This window comes from Brachyhypopomus gauderio, chromosome 12 (genome assembly GCF_052324685.1).
Source record: "Brachyhypopomus gauderio isolate BG-103 chromosome 12, BGAUD_0.2, whole genome shotgun sequence".
In the NCBI taxonomy this organism is placed as follows: domain Eukaryota; kingdom Metazoa; phylum Chordata; class Actinopteri; order Gymnotiformes; family Hypopomidae; genus Brachyhypopomus; species Brachyhypopomus gauderio.
Window position 1 is genome coordinate 14,856,741 of NC_135222.1, and position 26,140 is coordinate 14,882,880.

At 44.1% G+C, this 26,140-nt stretch overlaps 1 long non-coding RNA gene across 1 annotated transcript; it reads left to right on the forward strand.

Annotated features, from left to right (window-relative positions):
- The first annotated feature begins 17,321 nt into the window (after nucleotides 1-17,321).
- LOC143527872 (uncharacterized) lies at nucleotides 17,322-25,716 on the forward strand. The gene is made up of 2 exons (XR_013134297.1): nucleotides 17,322-17,463; nucleotides 23,748-25,716. It is a non-coding gene; the product is annotated as an uncharacterized LOC143527872 (long non-coding RNA).
- Nucleotides 25,717-26,140: the final 424 nt, after the last annotated feature.

Here is a 26,140-nt window from a genome sequence, read left to right on the forward strand (position 1 = left end):
ATCAATGAGGTGAATGACATGTTTTATACATATGGAAATGAAGGTGGGGTGTGTTTAAAATATGTGGAGTAAATGGTACCATATAGATCATAAAACAGGAATGATACAGATGGTGTCTCACAGCACAGGAAGCCTGATAAAAGCTTGCATCTGTGTTGTGAGATTTTCTGTTCTCTCTTATAAAAACCAGTGTCTTCCCACAGAGGTTCCTTGTGATTAGGAGCTCATCTGAAGGCTGTGTATACCGGCAGGAGCTCATACCCCACCCCCCAACCCCCCAACCCCCCTTCCCCAGTGTTCTACACTCTGTTGCTTCTCCACTTTTACATTACTTATGTAGACGCCGTAGACATCCTTAATTGGTTCATGGACAATGAAATATTCAGTCTCTCTCTCTGTTTTAAGGCAGGTTCATAGCTTCCCTTTCCTCGCTGCCTTGAAGCCTGGAGTTTGGAGGGTTCCGTATGTTCCTGTACGAACAGCCGCTGTCTGCCACAGTTGCTAGGCAACGGCAAGCTGGTTTCTTCGACTGCGTCTTCAATCATTGACGCGTTGACGAGTGAGGGGAGTTAACCTTGAGGGGCTACTGTGGAGGGAGAGAGGGGAGAGGAAGGGAGAGAGGGGAGAGGGAGGGAGATTGAGTGAGAAGGGATAATAATATCTAGCTTGGTGTTCGTGATTTTTGCCAAAGAATGGTAACTTTAATATGTAATATGTAATATCTTAGTCCATTGTTTTCTACAAATCCCATGAGAAAAGTTAGTTATACATACATGTAGGATGGACATTTCACTGCTGCTGGTCATGCTGGATCATTTTACTGAAACAGATATTGCACTGCGATACCTGGGCAACCGGTCAGCTATAAGCTATAAGCTACTTAATTGTAATTACCTACATTATAAGGTACTATAAAATGTAATTACCTAAACTACAAACTGCTTTAATCTAGAGTTAGCTAAACTTCAAGGTACTAAATGCGGTCCAGTGACAAGATTAAGTCAAAGCTGACCTTCAGGGACCATAATCCATCTGTGCTGCACACTGCATGGCAAAAGGGCCTGAGCCAGACGGAAGTTAAAACTAGAGACTTCCCTGCCCATCCAGATATTTCTCTTAGTTCTGCTATAAGACAATCTGGTGGTGGTGAAATGATTTTTGCCTTTTGGTTTGAGAAGAGTGACAGTCGACTACCAGCAGTGCCCAGCAGGGCGGCGCACAGAGTGACCCCTCAACCTTCCACAGCACTGTAGACACACCACCAGAACCTCCACAGAGTCAGAACAGTTCAGGACAAATGACAAATAAACAGAATGGTGACTGCATGATGTTAAGCTGATTACACAAAAGGTGGTCCAGAGGACTGCTTAAGAGCAGTGTGTGTGTGTGTGTGTGGGTGTGTGTGTGTTTGCGTGTCCAAGGTCATGGGTGTGACTCCCAAGGAGAGCATGTAATATGTCATGCTGATGAATATGGACGTCGCTCTGGATAATAGCATCTGTTAAACGGCATAAATGCAACTGGCTGTGCTGCTTCCTGACATTAATATGGAGGGGCAGTAATTCCTGTCCTCATAAAGTCAAAGTGTTCCATTCTCAGGCCTTTCCAGTCTTAACATCTCGATGGTTTCATGAAGGAAAAGAGGTCATTAACTCCTTCTGTAGTGCATAATAGACCCAGATCAAAGACAAATGCCTTGGATATAAAATCATGTGCCTGCATCCAGTTTTATTTTGCATTAGTAATTTTTCTTCAGCTCTATTGACAGGACAGCAGAGAGTATTCTGGGAAATCGTGTTGAATAGCATGTACCATGCCTTTAACTCAGCTGGTACCATGTCTGAAAATATTGTGTGTTCCAACATATGTCATTAATACAGGTTTATCAGTTAAAACATATATAGCACCATCTCTAAGGTTGTTGCTCAAAAATCAGTTAGTATCTTTCTAACAAATATTTTGAAGTCCTGAGTGGCAATTACACAACTGTTATTTGACACATAATGTGAGAAAAACGAATGAACCAGGCAAGTCAGTCTCCTGCAAGTTCCTGTTTTAAACTTCCCCAAGTTCACTTTTTTCTCTAATCTCCCCCACAGTCCACCACTGCTACTAATGTTTCCTCACTTTACTTCATGCGAATCACCCCCACAATCCACCACTCCCATTGAGTGTTCCTCATATCAGCAGTGCAGTGTGCCTGGGCAGCGCTGGGTGGATGGGTGGAGCTCTGAGTGTTGGAAAGGGTCTGGCCAAGAGGGAATATTCTGAAGAATCTGCTCAGTCAGCCATATCTTCCAAACAGGAAGAGGAAGAGAGAGAAGAAGAAGATGAAGAAGAAGAAGATTCTAATGACACCTGGTGTAGAAGGAAGCCCACTGCAGCGGTAAAACAGAGGACATCTGAGTAGAGATCTTAGCCCAGAGAGAGCCTCCACGGTTCTGAAGAATTAACGGGAGCTTTAACAGGAGGTTTTGATTATCTTGATTCTCAGCCATGTAGATAAAAGTCATTCTTCATGCAGAGGTTTACAGAAACTCTAAATGGTTTATAGAAACCATGCATTAGAGCATGTTCAGCTGAACAACTCTAGATAAGCCAGTTATCAGACCACCATGTCCATATGCTCCATGTTAAAGTGAAGAGTAGGATCAGACAACCCTGTCCATCTCCTCCATTTAAAACAAACCATAATTGAATAGTGGGTAAAACGTTTTACTATCAGATAACTTGTAAAACTTTGAATGTTTCGTGAGGTGTAGAACTTCTGAAATGGGACCAGTTTGGTCCCAAAAGAGGGGCCTGAGTCACAGTGGAGCCGCTCAGGTCAGCCACCCACTCTGTGTCGATCCACCTGTGGAATCTCATACAGGATGTATAAATAATAGTTATACTATATAACTATAACTATATATAAATATAATAATAGTTATACAGGTTTGTAAAGCTACAACTTGCAAGATATTATGTACCCAGACAAGGGCAGTTTTTTCTCAAACAATGTTTATGTAAAAATGGCAGTGCTGGCAGAAAGCTAAGTAATATCTAACATACAACAGTGCTGTGATGGGAACATCGTCACTTATTAGCAGGGAACACTCTGTCTGTGATTAGCGGGGAGCTCTATCTGTAATTAGCAAGGAGCGCTGTCTGTGATTAGCAGGGAGCTCTGTCTGTGATTAGCAGGGAGCTCTGTCTGTGATTAGCAGGGAGCTCTGTCTGTGATTAGCAGGGAGCTCTGTCTGTGATTAGCAGGGAGCGCTGTCTGTAATTAGCAGGGAGCGCTGTCTGTGATTAGCAGTACAGGCAGCAGTATTGTGACAGGGATGCCGGCTTCCCCATCACAGTGTATAATGATACATCAGCAAAAACTCACCATCAGCAAATAAGAATAAATGTGAACTCAGCAAAAGTAACATTGCTAGTAACATCTAGCAACATTGTCAGAGTAATGATTACAGTCAGACTTGGGGAAGTTGTTTTCATCTATAGTTTTCAGTGTGGGAGGCCAGGCAAGGTTCTCTGAGGGTGTGTTTCTACAACAGGATGTGTACTGAGGCACCATGGAGACAAGAAGATTCTGCAGATATTATTCTGTATATGATGGCTCGGTCACTGAGGCTCATAGCGCAAGGATTTATTCAGTCAGTTACAGCCATTACAATATGACTACTGGGAAATTAACAGTTTATAGCTTGGAGGTTCTCCTAAAGTTCTGAGCTAATTAGCTCTGGGTTTCGAAATTATAGGGTACATTTTATAAAAGCGTCAGATCCATAAGTCTGGCTTTGCTCATTTTGCCAAAGCAAGACCATTCCTGAAACGCAGAGGAGAAAGTGTCAGGCAGTGAGCAGAGGGCACCTTTATTAAGTCTCTTCCAGAAACAGCTCTCTGAAGGGAATCTCAGGAAGCTAATCTATAATCTATAATCCTAGAATCAAACCCAGAAGTGTGGAAACGGTTAGACCAAACAGAGTTGCCATGTGTTTTACATTACTGTGACCCATACACATACGTATTAGAGACCAATCACAATACATACAGACATAACACTGCTGAGACCTATACCCATGTACTAATAATGTTTATAATAGCAAGCATATAAAGTAATGATCAGATATCAAGCTTACAAACCAAGCGGATTAGTCGTAAAAATAGGTAAGGGTTCAAGGAGCAGCATGGAAGAGGGGTAGGGAGGAAGGTTAGGAAAGATGGTTAGGGTAAAGGGGTAGGGAGGAGGATTAGAGAAGACAGTTAGGGTAAAGTGAGTATGGTAAGAGTATGTTAAAGGCATAGCGAGGAAAGCTCAGGACACAGAAAGGTCTGTGGGTCTTAAAGGCAATGAGGAGGCTTTGGAGCTATGTTCTCTCCCAGCAGTGAGGGTGAACTTGGAGTCACCCACCACAGCTTTAGCTGAAGGACACCAGAGTAGGTGAAGATGATATTAGACATCTTCTACTCTCGTATTTCCAGAAAGTGGCTACCTAGTGCATATTTATTGGTGACCACTGTAGGAGTTGAATGACATTGAGCTGTAATCAGGTGAAGAGTTTCTTCTCAGAGGGATCCAAATCAATAGTCTTGTAGACGCCCATCACTGATCAATGATCAAGTTTTAATTAGGAGTAGATGGACCGTTTAGATGCACAATCCAAGTGGATATTCTATGCTAATTCCAAAGTCAAGAAAAAAATTGATTTTTCTAGATCTAATGTGCATACTTGATGATGTAATGGCATGTCTTCTGCCGTTGTATAACTGAAGGTCAGAACTGTGCAGAATACATACTCTGCTCATAAGTACTTCTGTAGAGTACACAGTGAAGGAAACTTGGATTCACTGTGTAACTTCAAAGACACAATTCTCCCTTTCATGCAGGGATTTAGGTATAGTTCTGCTGGCGGTACATTCGTTGTTTACACATGAAAACGGATGGTTTCCTCCAGTTGTGAAGCTTTGTGCTGATAGCCCATTTTAGGAAACACTAACAATTAAGTGAGAATACAGAAATGTCTGTATGAAAAAATTTGCATTTTTAATTCTGCAAAATGTACATATTGGTGCATTGGCCCTAGACGCAATGAGGACACTAATCCCATGAGGACAAAAACAAAGAACACAGAGAGACAGTGGCGTCACTAGGAATTAATCTGGGGGAGGGAGGGGGGTCATACTACATTAAATCTCCATGTTAAATGTAATTTAAAAGTGCAATGACATCAGGCAATAGACATCACTGTAAGCATTTCTGTGGTGTTCGGAGTTTGTCATTTCATTACTGAAGGCATGATCTATTCTCAGCCAATCGTACCACATTAAAACCATTAATAGGCCAACAAATGAAAGATCTTTTATGGCAGGTCTTTATGGCAGCTCCACTGTTATTGACTTCTTTGTCATAACTGAACTGAAGTTGCTTTTTTTCACACTTATGTGTCTAAACCCCCATCACTAGAGGAGCTGGCTTGCTTTAGCTTTAGAACAGAAATGTAAAAAATCCATAGTCCTGATTGGCTAATCATGTTTCTCCCCAAAGCAGGGGTTAGCCAATAAAATGTGATTAAACAAATAAAGGACCATGATCGATGTCTTCAGCTTTGATGTCTTATGAACGTCATCGCAGTGCAACTACTGTTAAAACAGTTTCACTTTTAAAATACAGTATTGGCTGGACTGTATGTGCATGTGGTAACCCCACCTCCCTTATTAAACATTCGGAAGTATTATAAAATATTTATTTAGGTGGGGGTGGGGGGATTCAACCCCCAACCTGACAAAGGTCCGCATGTGGTGACAGGCTTCAGTTCAGTGGACTCAAAATGATAGACTGTGAAATGAACAGTGAAAATCCATGCTGTTTTGATCTATATTTTCATTCTGATTGACTTGTTTACCGTCACAGCTGAATTTAATTTACATAGTGCCAGCAGCAGGAAAAGGTTCTGAATCCTGAATGTTTCTAAACCAGCAGCGGCCTTTACAAATAAAGCAAATTTCAAAGAATAAACAATAATGGAGTCTGACGGTCTCTGGAATTGGACTTGATGCTGCATTCAGGAAATAAACACTGCAGCTGTAATTGTAGTGTTTGTTCTGTGAGGGACCCTTGATGAACTGAGCTCCCAGTGTAATTCCAGTGGTTGGAAAATGTTGAAACAATGTTTTCTGTGGTTTTCTTTGAAATGTGGAATAGTGATGCATGATTAGACTCAGGAGTAAACATTTTGCAACCAAATAAAACATATTGCAGTTCCAGTGTATTCCAGTATTCATCCGCCCCAGCCCCACCTTGTTTCCTGGTTTCCATAGTTCCCTTCTGTCTGTCACACCACTCTTCTCAGCGTTTCTACCTGTGTCTCGGTTCACCTCCTTCTTTCAGATTATTTAAACCCTGTTGTTTCTCCCTGTCGGTCGTTGTTCCCCTGTTCTTGTGTTCTGTGTCCATTTCTCACCTCTCCCTCTGTGGTTTTATAATTCAAGTCATTACTACTCTGGTTGTAGTATGGTCCTCCTTGTCTCCCCTTTCATCCGCTGTTTAATTCTAGGTCTGGTTAGTTTGTTCTTGGTTACTGTCGCTCTAGCCCTCCATGTGTGAAGTGTCCAAACTTGTGTTAGTCCGATTCCCGGTTGTGCAGTTTCTTTTGTTTGGTGCTACTGTTTCAATTAGTGTTTTCTTGTTGGTTGATGTATTGTAATTGCTACTGTTTTGCTTTGTGTATTCTCATTGGTTGATGTATTGTAATCACTACTGTTTCGCTTCGTGTATTCTCGTTGGTTGGTGTCTTAGGTTTATATGTCAGTCTGCTCTGAGTTTTATCTTTGTAATACCCTCCATCGTATTGGTCTTCTTTGTTGTCTGGTGTATTTCAATGTATCTTAGTTACCCTGTGTTAGTTTGGTTAGCTCTTGTTTTATGCACGTGATCTGTACTCTTGGTTTGTTGTCTATTGTCATTTATTCTCTTTAGCCCCTAATAAAGCTAATAAAATGTATAAACTCCTCCTTCCTGCATTTGCGTCTCCTCCTTCCTGCATTTGCGTCTCACCCTCTCCGACTAAAAACGTAACACAACCAGCAGAAGCAGTTAATTTAAAATATGCAGCTCCACTGACCAATGGTAGGAGCATTTTTATTTTTTCTGTTAACCCAGTTTTTGTAAGTACAAGGTTTTCCTGTGACATTAACAATATGATCAGTGCTCCATTTTTAACATGACTGTGCACCAGTGCACAAAGCAAGGTCCATAAAGACATGGGTGGCAGATTCTGGTGTGGATGAACATGACTGGCCTACACAGAGTCCTGACCACAACCTGATAGAACACCTTTCCGATGAATTAGAGCGGAGACTGAGATCCAGGCCTTCTTGTCCAACACACACCTAAACCTTATGGACAGCCTTCCCAGAAGAGTTGAAGCTGTTCTAGCTGCAAAGGGTGGACCAACATCATATTGAACCCTATGGACTAGGAATGTGAACTCGTGTAAGCTCATATATGAGCAAAGGAAGGTCAGCAAATACTTTTGGCAATATAGTGTATGTACAATAATGCTCAGTAGGTACTATAGCAAATTCGTACTTTGTTTTCCAACAAAGTTGGGAGCATGGAATTGTCCAGAATGTTTGGGTAAGCTGAAGCATTCAGACTATTGACTCAAGCCAGCTCCTGAAAAATAACCCCACACCATAATCCCCTCCACCAAATTTTGCACTTGGCACAATGCAGTCAGACAAGTACTGTTCTGAGACAAGTACTGTTGGCAACCGCCAAACCCAGACTCGTCCATCAGATTGCCAGATGGAGAAGCGTGATTCGTCACTCTAGAGAACGCGACTCGATTGCTCTAGAGTCCAGTGGCAGTGTGCTTTACACCACTGCATCGCATAGCACTTGGTGATATATGGCTTGTCTGTGGAGGCATGGTACCTACACTGGAATTAACTGAGCTTTAACGAGTAGCCCTTCCTTAGGTCTGCCTCTTCCGTGTTTTCTTCTGACGTGCGTTTGTTTCTTTGGTTTTCCATGCCTTGGTTTAAATTATTTCCCTCAGTTATTGCTTTCACCTGTGCTGTATTTATTTCCTTGATTGCCTTAGTACTTAGTCTTCTTGTTTCCCTCTATTCCTTGTCTGTCTTTGTGTCCTTCCTATGTGTGTCTCTGCACCCGCTCTAGTGTTATGGTGCCAACTCGTTAGATTAACCTGGTTCACTAATGTTTCTCCTGCTCATGTGTTTCGATCTTTCCGTCATCTTTAGAATCCGTGCTCCCTCGCGTTATTAAAGACTCTCTTTCGTCTATTCAGGTATGCGTATTAGTGGTTTTCCTTCTACCTCCCTTTAGTTTGTGTCGTTTGTAAGACCTGTGTCTCCTGGAGTTATTAAGACTCCGCTGTTTTGTTTATTCAGGTATGTTGTTCGTTAGTGTTTCTCTCTGTATCCCACTTTAGTTCTTGCCATTTGTAATACTCGTGTCCCCTTGTGTTCTTAATGACTCTCTGTGTTTCGTCTATCTTGGTATTTGATTTGTTGTGTTCTTTTCCGGTGTTTTCCTTTATTTCTAATAACATAATTCATATACTTATTAGTCTGATTTAATTGGCTCGTTATCTTTCCTGTCTCTATTGGTTGTTATTTATCCCTCTCCACTTCGTCGGTGAGTTTAACCCCTTTGTTGTCAAATAAAACGAAGCTCTCTCAGAAATTAAGGTCGCCCCCCCGGTGTTTGTGAGTTACAGTCATTACAGAGCTCCTGAGAGTGGCCCATTCTTTCACAAATGTTTGTGAAAAAGAATCTGCATGCTTAAGTGCTTAATTCTATACACCTGTGGCCATGGAAGTGATTGGAACACCTGATTCCAATAATTTGAATGGGTGAGTGAATACTTTTGGCAATATAGTGTTTGGCAATACATATCCACCAAAGCTAATGAACTACTGTACGTCCCTTTTTCTTAAGATAAAGATAACATATAGATTAAAAAACAGCATAGAATTTTGTATTTGACATACATGTAGATAGTATTGCATGTCACCTCTATCATATATATATATATATATATATATATATATATATATATATATATTAGTGGTGGGACTTTAACGCGTTAATTTCGATTAATTAATTACAGGAAAATTAACGCACTAAAAATATTTACGCATTTAACGCATGAGGCACTTTTGCACCGTGAATGTTTCTCAGTGCACGAGTTCCAGACATATGGACGCACAATAAGATGAGCATGATGGAGATGAGTGAAGACGCTACGCTGGTGGATGGGAAATATAAATATAAGAAACGTCCAGATGGAAGTAAAAATAAATATAGTGTTATTTGCATTTTATGTAGGAAGGAGTTCGCTTATGACACGAGCACTTCCACCCTTCGTTACCGCCTCAACGCAAAACATGTTGGTACTAATGCGCAGGTCAGTAATGATCACTAGCTGATAAATGTATTCCTAGTACGATAGGGTGAACAAACGTCCGTATTTCACACCCTGTCCCGGGGTTTTTTTAAGTGAGGAAATGTCCTGGTTTTTAAATTACCTTCATTGGACCATTAAGACTGATTAAACCTAATCAAGACTGGATTAAACTTTCGCTAGTGACGCGCGCGACTCCGCACACCTCGCACGAGCGGCGGAGGCGTTTATACTGTAACGTTGGTTAAATACCAGGACAGTTTACTGTTGACAACTCGTCTCTTTTATTTAAACATTAATACAAGCGAACTCACTCAAGAAAAATAACCGAATCCTCTCTCTCTCTCACTCTCGCTCCTCGCGCACTTTTCCACTTGCACACACAACTTAACTTAAAGAAACAGTAACCCAATAATCCCTTAAGGATCATTACAATACTTTACGCATCACATTATTTGGTTATTGTGAAGAGTGCCCTAAATGTGGCTCTGACTGGGGATCACTGGACCTCTGTTAGCAACAAGAATTATCTTGGTGTGACAGCTCATATTATAGATGATGAATGAAAGATCCAGTCATTTGCTTTGAGCATGCAGAAGATCACTATGCACTATGGAGATGCCTGTGTAAGAGGCCTGGGAAATTAAAGAAAAAGTCTACCATCTAAAATGGTATTAAAAAACATCTGATTTACTTCACTTCTTCTTATTCTTCCAATATCATGAGCAAAGCTCCCAAAATTAAAAATTTTTGGTCAGAATTTCCAGTGTTCTGAAAACTGTTTGCTTTGTTTTCTGCACTCATCTATTGGTCTGTGTAGATGTTGAAGTTTATGCTTATGTTCATTGATTCATTCATCATTCAAACTTAAATTAATATTTCTCACGTTAAATATTGAAATGCGATTAAAATGCGATTAATTTCAATTAATTAATTACAACGCTTGTAATTAATTCGATTAATTTTTTTGATCGCGTCCCACCCCTAATATATATATATATATATATATATATATATATATATATATATATATATATATATATAGATAGATAGATAGATAGATAGATAGATAGATAGATAGATGATTCTTGATTGGTCTGATGATTCTTGATTTCTGCTGCTGTCAGAATTTGGCGTCGACAACATGAAAGCATGGGTCGATGCTGCCTTGTATCAACAGTTCAGGCTGTTGGTGGTGGTGCAATGGTGTGGGAGATATTTTCCTGGCACACTTTGGGCACATTACTACCAATTAAGTATCATGTCAATGCCACAGCCTGAGTATTGTTACTGACCATGTCCATCCCTGTCACGTTGTGGGGGGGGGGGGCCCTGCCGGTCGCCCCCGTTTACAGCGGCAGATGTCCTGTTTTTGGTCACGTGATGTTCGTCCCTCAGGTGGGTTTTTGGTTTGCACACTTTCTATTAAAACCATCCTATTTCCCTGAGACTCGGCGTGATCGCTTCCTTTTTAAGTTGCTCACCCTGCCCGTCACAGAATAACCAGCCACCTTTCGGAAGCCGCCAGTCTCCTTTGCTTTCTCCTTCGTTCGTGGTCATGTCTCGTGGTAAGTGTTTGTCTACGTGGTGTGTGTTTGTCGTGTATTGTCTGAGAGTGTGTTGAGTCTGTCCCCACTCGTCCCGCCGTATTAAAACCCGTAAGTCACACGGCGGTGACTAGAGCTGGGGACCAGTAGACTCCGCTCTCGCCCAGCGAAACTGCCGGTGCCTCACATTGCGCACGTCCGTTGTTCGTTATCGTCTGTATGTATGTGTGTGTGTATGTACGTTGTTGTGTTTTAATAACGACGCGGACGTGAGTGAGTGTGTGAGTGTGCCGTGGTGTGTGTGTTTCGCTGGTGGTATTCATGTGTGTATGTAGACGGGTCCACCGATGCGTGCTGCGCGCTAGAACGCGTGAGACGCGAATCTCTCTGCTCCTTTCGCCTCGCTCACCCGATATCCCGCGGGACGCGCCAGAGGGACGCGTCGCTGTGGGCGTGGCGCGCAAGCCGCTCGCGCATAGCTCTCTCTCTCCAAAGATCTACGGATCCCGTGGTGAAAACGGTGAGAGAGAGAGCTGGAGTGGGCGCGTCGCGCTCCACAAAGCGCGCGCGTCGGTGGGTCCTGTCCGTGTTCTGTCTTTGCGTGTTCGTTTTGTCCTAGAGTGTAGCGTGCTTTGTTTTATGTAATTCCTCTCTTGCATCCCTCTTCACTGTGTGTGGGGAGGGGCCCATTTGAGGTCCCGTGCCACTGGAGGTGGCACGGAGGGCATCTTGGGTGCGTGTGTTTTATGTTGTGTCTGTGTTTTTTGTTTTGTTGTTCCCCGGAGGGGCCCCCCCTAAATATGTTTTTGGGGGGGAGCTATGGGGTTCCTGAGCCACGGCATGTGGCTCAGAAGACGCTGCTCCGTTGGGAGACCTGTCCTGTTGGGAGGGACCCCTGAGCAGGTAGGAGCCCCTGTACCCCTTTAAGTAGGCAGAGGATGCCTGGGGTGTTAGTGGCAGGGTGTCTCCTCAGGCTAAGAAGGGGTCTCCTCCCCCCTGGGTAAAGGGGGTTTAACAGGCAGGGCAGTGCGTGTTATATGTTGTGTGTCGTCTGTGTGCGTGTGTGTGTGATGTGTTGCAGGTCGCTCCTGGTGGTGGACTGCGGCACTCCCGGACCTAGTGGGGTCTCCAGGCAGAGACCCTCCCCTTCAAGCTCGGGGTGACCAGCGTGTCCCTGATGCGGATTGCCAGGGCCCTGGTCTCTGGCGCTCCTGGGTTGGGAGGAGGAGTCCACCTTGAGATGAGGGGCCCCGGGAGGGGTTCACTCCCCAGGAGTCTGGGGTGACCCCTAGCGAAAAGGGCAGGGGTCAGCTCCGAGCGAGGAGGTAGGTTCGGGAGGTGGTTGGTAGAAGCCGTGGCCGCACCCCAGTGTGGCGGCCTGCACACATCCACACCTGTGACGTTCGTTGGGCCATGTGCTCCCGGTCCGCACTCAGCGGTGGGGCTTAAGCCAAGGGCGGACTGGGGAGGAAAATTGGCCCACACGTGCCCTCCCTAACCCAATGCCCGGGGAACAGTTGGGGTTAGGTGCCTTGCTCAAGGCCACCTCAGTCATGGCCTCAGGCCTGGGAACCGGTCACAAGACCAGTTCCCTACCACAGGACCATGACTGCCCCATAAGTGGGTACCTTGTTGAATCTATGCCATGAAGGATTAAGGCAATTCTGAAGGCAAAAGGGGGTCCAACCCGGTGCTAACAAGGCTTACCTAGTAAAACGAGTGGTGTGTGTGTGTGTGTGTGTGTGGGTGTGTGTGTGTGTGTGTGTGTGTGTGTGTGTGTGTGTGTGTGTGTGTGTGTTTATATATATATATTGCAAGTCTGTTTCAGACCTGTTGCCCAGAACTGGCTCAGTAAAAAACATATCCTACGGTATATGAGTATTAGTGTCAGATGTGTTCGATTTGTTTTTGCAAGAGATTTGATATTCCAGGAGCCTGGCTGGATGTAAACTTTGTAAGAGGCTGAATCTCTAGGATCAAGGCTGGAACTCGTTATAAGCAGAAAGGTTCTTGGACTCCGTATTTTGCCTGATGTATTTCTGGTCTTCTGCTGCAGTTTAGTAGAGTTCAGTCGCAACACCCACAGTTAGGCTAATGGGCCACTTGATAATTGAACAAATCAGCAAGGTAATCATGCTTCCTAAACTTAGCGAAGAGAAAAGTGAGTGCTTTGTGATCTCATATGAATCACCGATTGTTATCTTATGTGATGTTTTTAAATTTGAATCCTTGTTTTGTGTAATTAATTTGGTTTGCTTTGGAGTGTCGGACCATCTCAGGTTCGATGTGATTAATATTGCACATCCCACACAAACAACAGACACACCGAGTACTTTAAAAAAAAAGGTCTCGTTTTTATTGTTGCAGCCGATCGGCAAATCCCTGTCTTGGTTTCTCCAATATAAATCTCATTACATCTTATGCAAGTAATGCAGTAGACAACTCCCGCATTAATATATGAGGATGAATGGGTGATGACAAATGCACAGAAATCCTTTTGTGCCAGTTCTTTATATTGGAGAAACAAAGAGAAGACTTGCTTTTTGTTGAACACCTATGGTCCATGAAGATTAAGGATATGTTTTTGTTTTCAGGTTCAAGGCATTTTAATACTAATGGACATGGTAATATATCTGTTTTCATTGCCAGTTGTTATTATGACAGCAATAAAATTAATAAACAAAGAAAAATAACTGCTCTCCACTATTGGAGCTAAAGAACCCCATGGAATGGATGCAATGATTTAAACATCTACTTTTACATATATGAACTGGGGCACGTTGGAAAAGCTTAAGTATAGCGGAAGAATAACTGAAGTATAGAAGAAGTATAGACGAAGTATGAAGTATAGGTGAAGTATAGCTGATGTACACTCACCAGCCACTTTATTCGGTACACCTTGCTAGTACCGGGTTGGACCCACTTTTTCCTTCAGAACTGCCTTAATACTTTTTGGCATAGATTCAACAAGGTACTGGAAACATTCCTCAGAGAGTCTGATCCATATTGACATGACAACATCATGCAGTTGCTGCAGATTTGTCGGCTGCACATGCATGATGCAAATCTCCTGTTCCACCACATCCCAAAGCTGCTCTATTGGATTGAGATCTGGTGACTGTGGATGCCATTCGAGTGCAGTGAACACTGTCATTGTTGTGTTGTCTTGCTGGAAGAAGACATCAGAAGATGGGTACAGTATGGTCATAAAGGGATGGACATGGTCAGCAACAATACTCAGATAGGCTGTGGTGTTGGCACAATACTCAATTGGTATTAGTAGGCCCAAAGTTTGCCAGGAAAATATCACCCACACCATTGCACTACCACCACCAATGCCAAATGCTGACCCTACCATCTGAATGTCACAGCAGAAATCGAGAATCATCAGACCAGGCAATGTTTTTCCAATCTTCTATTGTCCAATTTTTGTGAACCTTTGCGAATTGTAGCCTCAATTTCCTGTTCTTAGCTGACAGGAGTGGTGCCCAGTGTGGTCTTCTGCTGCTGTAACCCATCCACCTCAAGGTTTGACGTGTTGTGCGTTTAAAGATGCTCTTCTGCATGCCTCAGTTGTAACGACTGGTTATTATTTTAGTTACTGTTGCCATTTTATCAGCACAAACAAGTCTGGCCATTCTCCTCTGACCTCTGGCCTCAAAAAGGCATTTGCACCCACAGAACTGCCGCTCACTGGATATTTTCTCTTTTTTCTGATCATTCTCTGTAAACTCTATAAATTCTCTGTAAACTCAAGAGATGGTTGTACTTGAAAAACCCAGTAGATCAGCAGTTTTTGAAATACTCAGACCAGCCCATCTGGCACCAACAACCATGCCATGTTCAAAAATCACCTTCTTCCTTAAATCACCTTTCTTCCCCATTCTGATGCTCAATTTGAACTGCAGCAGACAGAGGTGTCAAGTAACGAAGTACAAATACTTCGTTACCTTACTTAAGTAGAAATTTTGGTTATTTATACTTTACTAAAGTAATTATTTTTCAGCTGACTTTTTACTTCTACTCCTTACATTTTTACACCATTATCTGTGCTTTCTACTCCTTACATTTTAAAAATAGCCTCGTTACTGCTAATTCATTTCGACTTGTTTTCATTCCGGCATGTCATCGTTAAAAAAAACCCTATCCTAATCGCGCCATCCGGATAGAGTGAATTTGATTGTGGTTGGATGAGAAGTATAAACATATAATATTCCAACACCCTATTGGTTTGTACGTGATCCATCACTCCTGCACACGTCACATCACACTCCAGCGAGGACGTAGCAGACATATGTAGCTTAGTATAAAGATGTCCATGGCAGACTCAATAGAATTTGAGTGAAGTGTCCCAACTAAGCACCAGTGAGGAGGTTGGTAGCCAGGTTGACCAACCAACCCTTGTACTCAAGTACATTCATTTTCAATGGGCATATGTGTCCATTTTTCAACATTAACCTTTTAATATAACATAAAATAACTGCTCCTAAACTGGTTCTTCGGGAAAGTTGGCCACTGACAGCAAATGTTAGCCAGTTAGTAAAGCTACTGTTGTGATTTTGGGTTTTTTGCTTAGCAATTAACATGCTTTGTTTATTCTTTTAACATAATACATAAGCGAAATGTAACCACTGTTTAAAAGAAGTGAAGTATAATCATTGTTTAATGTAGAAGTAAAATGTAACCACTGTCTAAGATGTGTCCGAGCTGTGAACCCCAGGGAGAGGATGTGAGCAGACCACACTGTAGAGTGAGATCTAAAAAGCAGAAGGCGTAGGCCTGATTGTGCCGACGTTGGGGAAATATGAATTTACAGCATCTTCATGAATGGTGGCCTCTTGCCGGCCTATCAGTCCATAGACAGGAACCATATGTCCATGTTGGGATTGCAGAGAAGAAAGAGAAGTATTGTATGCTTGAAGAACAACACCATGTAAGGTATAGAAGAAGATCTAAGCGTTTGGGGGCGGAGAAATCATATATAAAGACGGCATGCTCAAACACTTGTTGGGTCTCTGATGTAAAATGTTAGAATGTGAGATCCCCAGAGATATCTCTGTTTTAATAAAGGCCTTTTTTGTTATTGCTATAATTTTGGTATGGTTGTTCTTGCTATCTCCTTCCCATCAAACGAACACGCTGGGCTAAGGTGGTAGGTAGAAGTTTACAGCCCACAACAGTTGGTGACCTTCCGACGTGATGGGAAGAGATAGATTTTTTGGAACACGTCTTCTAAAATACCGTTAGTTCGTCTGAGCCGGCTCAATTAAAGGTAAAGCAGAATACCTGTTACAACAAAATTTCTGCACATTTGTATAATACCAAATTGTGATGAACTAATGGTGTTTGGTCGATGCTAAATTAAATAGCAATTAAAAAAAAAAATTTATTATCTTTTTTGGTTTGGTTTAAAAGGTAAAATATATGGTTTAAAAGGAAAAAGGGTTTCAGTCCCTAAAAGGAATAATAGGGTTGGAGTCCCTATGAAAACAGGGTTGGAGTCCCTAATGGCCTAATAAGTGTTTCTTTGTTTCCTGGGGTGTGGCAAACCCTCCCGTTTGCCTGACGAGGCGACGGTAAGACCGAGCGGCGTTCTCGAGTCAGCTGGGTCACAGGCGTCCCGGGGACTTGAGGTACCCCCAAAATCGCCTGGTTTTGGACCAAGAACCTGAATTGATTGAGGGTGGTAAACCTTATGGTGTCAACAGAGCCCTCAATCTATTTAAAGTAAGGTTGAAGACGACTGCAGGCGAGTATCAGTTTTTTTATCAACAACAATGGCTGGTGAGGAAATGCGAAATGTATGCAAAAGTTTGATGTAAAATGGTTGGTTTATGGTGTTGGTTTATGTGAGTGGAGAATTTTATAGGAACAAATGACTGTGACTTGTGAAGTAATTCATACAACCAATGTTATGAGACATTAAAAGTATGAGGTGACCAAGACAGGCAGGCGACGACCGTGTGTCTTTAGGTGACATCATTGACCATAAATCATCACAGTCTCTCTGCAAATTAGAATAACTGAAAGAGCAACATGAGAATGTAGGAAGACTGAAGCGAGCGCAGTTAAACCATAAAATAATCAATTGTGAAAGAGAACTAGCATTGCGATGCAAAATATAAGTTTGTTGGCTTGGGCTATCGGGGAACAGGCCAGGAAGATAGCAGTAAAATGTGCCACCTTATGATCAAGGCTCGGTAATGCCCACAGCTTCCTCACAGGAGAGTGCCACCAAAACTCAGGGAGAAGTAAAAGGAATCTATTCAGTGGTTAATGTAGAAACAAGAACAGTCCAAATAGTTAAAAACCCCAATAAAGAGTGTAAAAAACCCAGTGCAAATTCAGTCATTCGACAAGATGAGAGCAAGCAGGGGGGGGAGAACTGCGACCAATGAGGAAGTGAATCTGAGCACTCTGAAGAGACTGAAAGAGAGGAAGTGGTGAACAACATTAGAACACGCTGCACACAGAAGACAGGCAGGCGAGCAGAGGTAAAGTAAATAAATAAATAAATATAAAATAAAATAAAAAACGTGCTAATCCTGCTAAAGGAATTAAACTAGGAAAGACCAAGAAGGGAGTTAAGGGAGCAAGAAAAAGGCAAATAGACAATAAAAGTAAGTCAGGTCGTGCGGTAAGGGTTAACTGCAAATTAATAGGGACTGGGTGGAGATAGTTATAGATGGCGCACACACCGGGATAAGCGAAGTGAGTAAGTGACGTAGACATGCCAGAGTGAAACGGTGATGTATTTGGCAAGTTAATCTAGATAAGTTTTGATAAGATATTGGCTTTGGGAGACGTTAGAGGTGTGGTAGCACGTTGATGCACTGTCATACATTCATTGTATAGTTCTGCCCTCATTTGCCATCTCAGCTGTTTCTAGTTTATATATCATTATTGTCTGGGATTTAGTTCCTGGTTTTATATGTTCTGATCGTGGGTTATTGTGTTTGTGATCTTGTGTTTTTTCCCTCTGTTACTCTGGTCAGTTGGGTCATAAGTTTGTTTAGGTAAATGTTTAAAAGCTTTGCTGGTATTGGATTTTTACTGGTTCATCTAGCCTCCTTGTCCTTAGTTTGTTTTGGTGTCTGGTTATTACTGAGAGTATGATAGATGTTCATGCATTATTAGTGTTTGAATCTGCCTGTCTAGCAGTTTTGTCTTCGGTTTAGGTTACTGACATACTCCCTTGCTACACGTTTTTAGCAGTCTGGTTTAGTTAATAAGGTTCTGTTTTGTTTCTGTATCGCTAGTTGCTTTAGTTCTTATGGTGTTTTCCCTGTGCCCTGTGTTCTGTTAACATTCCCTTACATATAAATTTCTCTTCCTTGCATAGTCACGGTGGACCTTCATATTCTTAGTGTTAAAGTGCACTGTAAAACCCAACAAGTTCACTGAACTCAAAAGTTTTGCTGTAACCGATTACCTAAGAAATGTTAAGTTCATGTAATATAATTGTTAAGTACAGTTAACTTAAAAAAGAATAAAACTTTAAATAAAATATAAGTTTAGGAAAATATTATTTTTTAAGATATATATATTTAAGTACTGCATACTACAATGCTTGAGGGTTAGGGGTCTTGCTCAGGGGCACCTCAGTCATGGCTTCAGGTCTGGGAATCTAAACTTAAAACATAACAAAAAGTTAAGACAGTGCAAAACCTTAATGCTGGGTTTACAGTGTAGTTTTCCCGCACCAGCCGCACTGTCCACCATGTTTGTTAAAAAATCACAGTATGTTAATTAGATGGTTTTAACCAATAGGCATGCAGGAGCGCATTGTGTCAGACGCTCTGCAAATATTAAATGAAAAACAATGAGTTTAGTGATTGTCTTCACTTGAAAATGTTGAGCTTATTGAGATTAAAACTTGAATATCATTGTATGAACTTTAATGTTTTAAGCTGTTTGAACTGTTTTGCAGTTTTGCTTACAAATAGAATAATTTTAATGAGTTCACCACACTGTCAGGGAATACAGTGTGAAGTTACTGTTTAAGTTAAGTGCTTTTCAGTATGCAGCAAGCACAACTCACCTGCTACATGAAGTACCCCTCACTAGACATAATGGAACATTAAGGTGAGGCCCTCTGTTAAATGGCCAGTACATGCAGCATCCGCCATTTCTAAAGTCACATGGTTGGATAAGTCAACTCCCACAAGTTATCAGAGCCAAGCAGCATACATCCGGGTGTCCCAATGCTCACACCTTAACTGGTTTAGAAAAGGGTGTACGCAGGCAGTGTACGCGTACAGGGGCCCGCCCCAGACTCCTCGATACGTTCCCTATCTGCAACAGGGGTGGGAGTACCCACCAATGAGATTTAACTCAAGTTTAAGAGGAAGGGGTCGGGCAAGGGGCAACGGTGGTCAGGGTTGTCCTGGCAACTGTGGTTGTGGCATGTCGGGTGGATGTTTCCTTGTGGGCAGGAGTGTTGCTGGTCGAGGGAGTGTCCTCAGAACGCCGTTGGACAAGGGAGGTCCAGAAGTCCGTATGTACCAGCACCAAACCAAAGCTGCGGCAGACCCCATGCTGTCCCTCACTGTCTGTACTCAAAAGGTTGTCATTTCTGGTTGAAACAAAGGAGCAACTCATTCAGCGGTCAACTGTGTTTTACCTGATGCTGATTCTGGGACCAAAGCCTGCATAAAGCTGTTCCAATGACTGTGCAATGTGGCCAGCAGCCCATTAACCACAACTTCCTCATATCAGAGACTGCACGTGATAACGTCCGCAAAAGAGACATTTTTTAAACTAGGAGCTACTGTGTTATGTAGCCCTCTAGGACTGGTGATCTCCACGGAATGGCCTCCCACAGTTCACATCTTCTGGAGTCAGACTCCTGCACTGCGAGAGGCGTCCACTCTGTGTTCATGGCCTGGGAGCTGTGGATCACTCTGAGCCTTGCGTCCTGCCACCCGACCCACTGCATGTTACTTTGTTTTATGACCAATAGGGGATCCAGATTATGGGGAGGAATTTGAGGAAGAGCTACAGGATAAGGTATGGGAGATTGCAACCAGGGGCATATGGGTGGAGCCTGAGGGTGTGGTGGTCCCTGTGGGGCTGACACCTGCTTAGCGACGCTGGTATGATTAGGAGAGCCACTATAGCTAAGAATTGGGTAATAACTAATATTCCATGTGTGAGCTATGCTAAGTCTTGTAATACTTGGTTTATTAAAACAATGTCATTTGTCAAAGTTATTCTAATGCGATATGTTGAGCAGGTTCCAGGAGAGAGAATGCTGCGATCATCTTGACCATAATTTAATTTTAGATCAAATAACAGCTTCTCTGGGGTCAGAGGGACCTCATGACGTTGGCCTCATCTCACAGCCACCAGCTGCGTTTGAGACACAGGCAGATTACTCTAGATGTTTCTGAAACACCCTCTTGTGGTTCAGAAAAAAGGGGGGGGACAGGAAGGTGCTGATTTATTACATCAACTTGTTTAAATAAATAAAACAGCACACATAGTCACAAGAGATTCATTATACATTCTAACCAGTCACAGCGTCATGGCTTTTGTAAAATTACAAATGTTCACACTACAGAAGGTTTTGTGTTTTAAAACTTAATGTTTTCACTTGAAGGAATTAATATGGCATGGTATGTTACAGGTCTGGCACATGAGTGTGTAACTGAGGTGGCATATGCAGCTAAATGGAACCAATTCCTGGGGTAGAGAACATGTGGACAGATTCAGGAGTTGAGATGGTGGTGTTGAATCAGGATTTGTGGTGGTAATGGAAGCTCAGATGCAGACGAGATGCAGACGAGTTCTGGGTAGCACATTCAGGTAAAACTGGGTAGTACAATCAGCACAGAGGGCTGAGCTTTTGGCTGTCATTGTAGCACTAAAGTGGGTGGAAGGCAAGAAAGTTAACATCTGTACACACTCTGCGTATGTGGAAGGAGTGGTTTATGTAGAACTCTGTACAGAGAGAGTAGGTTACACCACTTCAGGAGGTAAATTCATTAAATGCTAAGAAGATTTAAAAGGTGTTGTTACTATTGGTAAGAGTTGCTATCATTAAATGTTCAAGTTATCAAAAGGGGGCAGTTTAATACAGAGTTAATGCAGCTGCAGACGTGGGTGCTAAAAAAAGGCAGGATATGTTACAGGAGCCCATCAGATGGTTTGCAGGGCAGAGGACAGTGGTCTCCTCTGCCATAGGATTCAGAGCTACGTTAACTACAGGAAAAATGTTGTGGTTCAATAAAGGTGGTAAATGGGGTACGGAGGTTTGGAAAGGACCTAATGTGAGACCGATTTTACCAAGTCAATTGATTAATTCAGTGTTGTCTGTGTCACGTTGAGGACCCCGGCCCCTCCCTTTTGGGCGTGTGTAAACGTTGTCCACGTGCTTTGTCTGCGTCCGTGTATATACGTGGTTAGGGTTTTGTTGTGTGATTAATAAGTCTCACCTGTGAATCGTCTCGTGATCACATGGGGCTAATGTGGTTTGTCTATTTAATGTGCGCTCGCGCAGTGTCCTGTGCTCGTCGTTGTCTATGTCTGCACGTTTTGCGGCTTGTGTGAGTGTTTACCGTGCGCTATTGCGCAATACTCGTTATAAATAAAAGTGACGTCTGTCGCCATAAGAGGGATTCGTGTCTCATCCTTCACCACGACCCCATCGTCACAGAACGACGAGCCATCCTGAGACACCCAGATCATGCCTGGCTACGCCACCCGGCAGAAGAAGGCAAAGCGCCCAAGCAAGCGTCATCACCACGCTTCGTCTTCCCCCTCGCGCCGCGGCGCTACGTCGACTCTGGCACAGAGAAAGCGGGAGGAGGACACCCCCCCGTGCCAAGAAGCCACACCGTCGGTCGAGGAGCTGGAGAAGGACCCGGTGTGTGCCTACCAACTGGCCACAGCCCGGGGGCTCGAACTAAAGGACCCCGAGCTGGCGGAGATGCTCCGCGAGGGGGTGGTACGGATATGGAGGGAGCGACACCTTGCTCCTTCTCGCGCCACCTCGCCGCTGCAGGTAGGCGTAATCGCGTCCACCCCGGAGGTGGAATTCGGGGAGGAGGATTCTGAGGGGGAGGAGCAGGAAGAAGAGGAGGCGTATTCCCCTTCGGTAGGCGAGGCCTCCACCATAGACTACGGTGGCGAGGAGGAGGAAGCCTACCCCCCCTCGGATTACGACGCCTCCACCATCGACTACGGTGGTGAGGAGGAGGAGGCCTACCCCTCTTCGGAGGACGACGCCTCTACCGTTGACTACGTGGGCGAGGAGGAGGAGACCTGCCCCTCTTCGGAGGACGACGCCTCCACCGTTGACTACGTGGGCGAGGAGGAGGAGACCTGCCCCCCCTCGGTATGCGACGCGGTTCCCGAGGACTACGGCGAGGAGGAGGAGGAGTCTGAGGAGGAGGACTACCTTCCTCCGCCCGTAGGTCTCTCTCCCTCCGTAGAGGAAGAGGGGGAGGAGGAGGAAGGCTCCGATTCGGAGGGAGAGGAGGAGAGTCCGCTTCCCTCTGAGAGAGCAGCCGGGACTACGAAAGGGGGTTCGGTGAGGTGTCCATCCTCCGACCGCTCCGGCGAAAGTGCAATGGACTGCTCCCGGGGTGGCAGCCCGGAGCAGTCCATGGAGTGGAGCCGGGGCACAGAGGAGGAGATGGACACAGAGGAGGAGCTCCCTTGCGGCCCACCGGGCGCGCACGACAGCCGCGCTGCACAGGGCGCGTGCGACAGCCACGCTGCACAGGGCGCGTACGACAGCCGCGCTGCACAGGGCGCGTATGACAGCCGCGCTGCACAGGGCGCGCGCGACAGCCGCGCTGCACAGGGCGCGCGCGACAGCCGCGCTGCACAGGGTGCGCGCGACAGACGTGCTGCACCGGGCGCGTCCGCCAGCCGCAATGCACCCAGCGGAGGTTCCGCAGCAAAGGCTGGAGGTGGAACATCCCCTGCAGCAGCGCCTGCAGCTCCCGACCTCTCTCCCCTCCTAGCTCTCCTCCTGGCGCGTAGCTGGGTTCCTGTTTCATGTTTTTGTGTACCAGTGTTCGTTAGTCTCCCCGTTTGTGTGCCTAACCCATTTTTCCCTCTCGTGCCTCTTTGTGTAAACGTGCCTGTGTGTGTGTTTGTGAACGTTCCGTTCAATGTGTCTCCCGTCTTTTCCCCCGTCTTCCCAGGGAGGGTGTTCTAGGCGGTCCGTGGCGGACGCTTCACCAAGGGCGGTCACCTCCCAGACGCAGGACTGAGCGCGTCGGATCCGCCCATCGTCGTGGGTTCGGGGCACTCGGTCCTGTTGGCACCCCGGGACGGGTAGTGCCCTTGGAGGGGGCGTCTGTCACGTTGAGGACCCCGGCCCCTCCCTTTTGGGCGTGTGTAAACGTTGTCCACGTGCTTTGTCTGCGTCCGTGTATATACGTGGTTAGGGTTTTGTTGTGTGATTAATAAGTCTCACCTGTGAATCGTCTCGTGATCACATGGGGCTAATGTGGTTTGTCTATTTAATGTGCGCTCGCGCAGTGTCCTGTGCTCGTCGTTGTCTATGTCTGCACGTTTTGCGGCTTGTGTGAGTGTTTACCGTGCGCTATTGCGCAATACTCGTTATAAATAAAAGTGACGTCTGTCGCCATAAGAGGGATTCGTGTCTCATCCTTCACCACGACCCCATCGTCACAGTCTGAAGCACACGAGGTAGCAAAAATGAAGGACAATGTGTTACTGGTCACATCCACACTTAACTGACTTAATAGCAGACTGGACTGAAAATGTGAATATCTGTAATGCACATAACTTGTGTTTCAAGACCAGGTCTAAGCAAGTTTCCTGGGCAATAGGAGCCAGGAGAGGAGATCCAGACTGACTACACTGACATGTTAATACCAGTACGGGGACTAAGGTATTTGTTAGTGACTGGATAAATTCTTATGTTGGGTAGAAGCATTTCCTACCAGGCCAGAGGACTCCAAGTTGGTCTGCAAAATGTTGATAAAATTACTGGATACTGCACCATTGTATAATAAATTAAGTGTACTCAGATAATGGGATGCACTTCACTACCTAGGAGCTAAAATTTGTGGAACAAAATTTGGGTTTGAGACACAAATATGGGTTGGTTTATCATTCTCAATCTCAGGGTAAATTGGAAAGGATAAATGGTAACAAAGGATAAAGGAAAAGATATGTGCACAAATGTATGTGTTTGTATTGTTGGCCAGAAGATCTTCAGTGAATTTTGTTACAGGATTCACTCCGTATGAACTCATATGACAGTGAGAAGTTTTCGGGGGCCCCCCAACGCGCTTGCGACATCCCACAGGAAAACCACAAGGTTGTACAAATAATGGTAAAATGCACTAAAAAGCTGTCTGCGAAGCTTATTCTGTCCAGGTGGAAGGAGGAGTCAGAATCAACGCCATGAGCAGATCCACCAGTCACCAAATCATTGAGAAAACATCACACGCCATCCAATTGAAAGGCAAAGAAGAAATGTGGTATCACTTCAGCCAGTGCCGACCATCAGAACCATTGAGCGCGCAGAGATACGGAGCTCTCAAACAACGAGTTAAAATAACACTAGAGCTGGGGCACGTTAAAGGCCTAGTTTAACATTGTTTATTTGACTTTGTTTATTGTTATTTGTTTTTTGTTTGTTTGTGCATTATTATTAAAGTTGGCACTAATGTGATGATTACTATGTAACAGAATGTTAACGGGCCGCCCAGTGGAGGATGGGTTCCCTTTTGAGTCTTGGACCTCCCAAGGTTTCTTCCTATTCCCCACCATCATAGGGAGTTTTTCCTTGCCACTGTCGCCTTTGGCTTGCTCACTAGGGATCTGGACCCGTATGATTGTTAACCTTGTAAATCCTGTAAAGCGATTTGTGACAACATGTGTTGTGAAAAGCACTATACAAATATATTTGATTTGATTTTGATTTGAATGTGAAGCCATAAAATGTTTGTCTCACCAGGACATTCAGGGGACTGCCCCCTGTGTATGTGGGTCCATGGTGGGTCAAGGCCTTTATTATCTTAATAGTAACTGTAAAATTGTTGTTGTATTCCATGCGTAAGAAACTTAGTGTGATGGTTTATCAGCACGGTGATTGAACAGAGGAATACTCAGGGACAAGCAGCTATGATGTCACTGTTGTATCATGGGGAGTCAGATGAGAGGGTAACATTGGAAGATATTTTGTGATCTGTTTTCTCAGAGATCAAGAGAGGGTCTGTTGTGATTTTGGGTTTTTTGCTTAGCAATTAACATGCTTTGTTTATTCTTTTAACATAATACATAAGCGAAATGTAACCACTGTTTAAAAGAAGTGAAGTATAATCATTGTTTAATGTAGAAGTAAAATGTAACCACTGTCTAAGATGTGTCCGAGCTGTGAACCCCAGGGAGAGGATGTGAGCAGACCACACTGTAGAGTGAGATCTAAAAAGCAGAAGGCATAGGCCTGATTGTGCCGACGTTGGGGAAATATGAATTTACAGCATCTTCATGAATGGTGGCCTCTTGCCGGCCTATCAGTCCATAGACAGGAACCATATGTCCATGTTGGGATTGCAGAGAAGAAAGAGAAGTATTGTATGCTTGAAGAACAACACCATGTAAGGTATAGAAGAAGATCTAAGCGTTTGGGGGCGGAGAAATCATATATAAAGACGGCATGCTCAAACACTTGTTGGGTCTCTGATGTAAAATGTTAGAATGTGAGATCCCCAGAGATATCTCTGTTTTAATAAAGGCCTTTTTTGTTATTGCTATAATTTTGGTATGGTTGTTCTTGCTATCTCCTTCCCATCAAACGAACACGCTGGGCTAAGGTGGTAGGTAGAAGTTTACAGCCCACAACACTACTTACTTTTGTAAACGGTGAACAGGAGTACTCGGTGGAAGAGCGGCGTCATCGGCTATAGCTCGTAAAACCGTTGAGCATCTGTTATCTGTTTAGCTCACGCTACCTTTTTAACCCATCTGTGCAGTCAGAACACACACACACACTAGTGATTATTAGGGGGCTGTGGATCACACGTGCCCAGAGCGGTGGGCAGCCCTAGCCAGGAGCAGTTGGGGTTAGGTGCCTTGCTCAAGGGCACCTCAGTCATGGCCTTAGGTCTGGGAATCGAACCCACGACCTTCCGGTCACGAGACCAGTTCCCTAACCGCCAGTAATGTAAGGAAAAAAAGCCA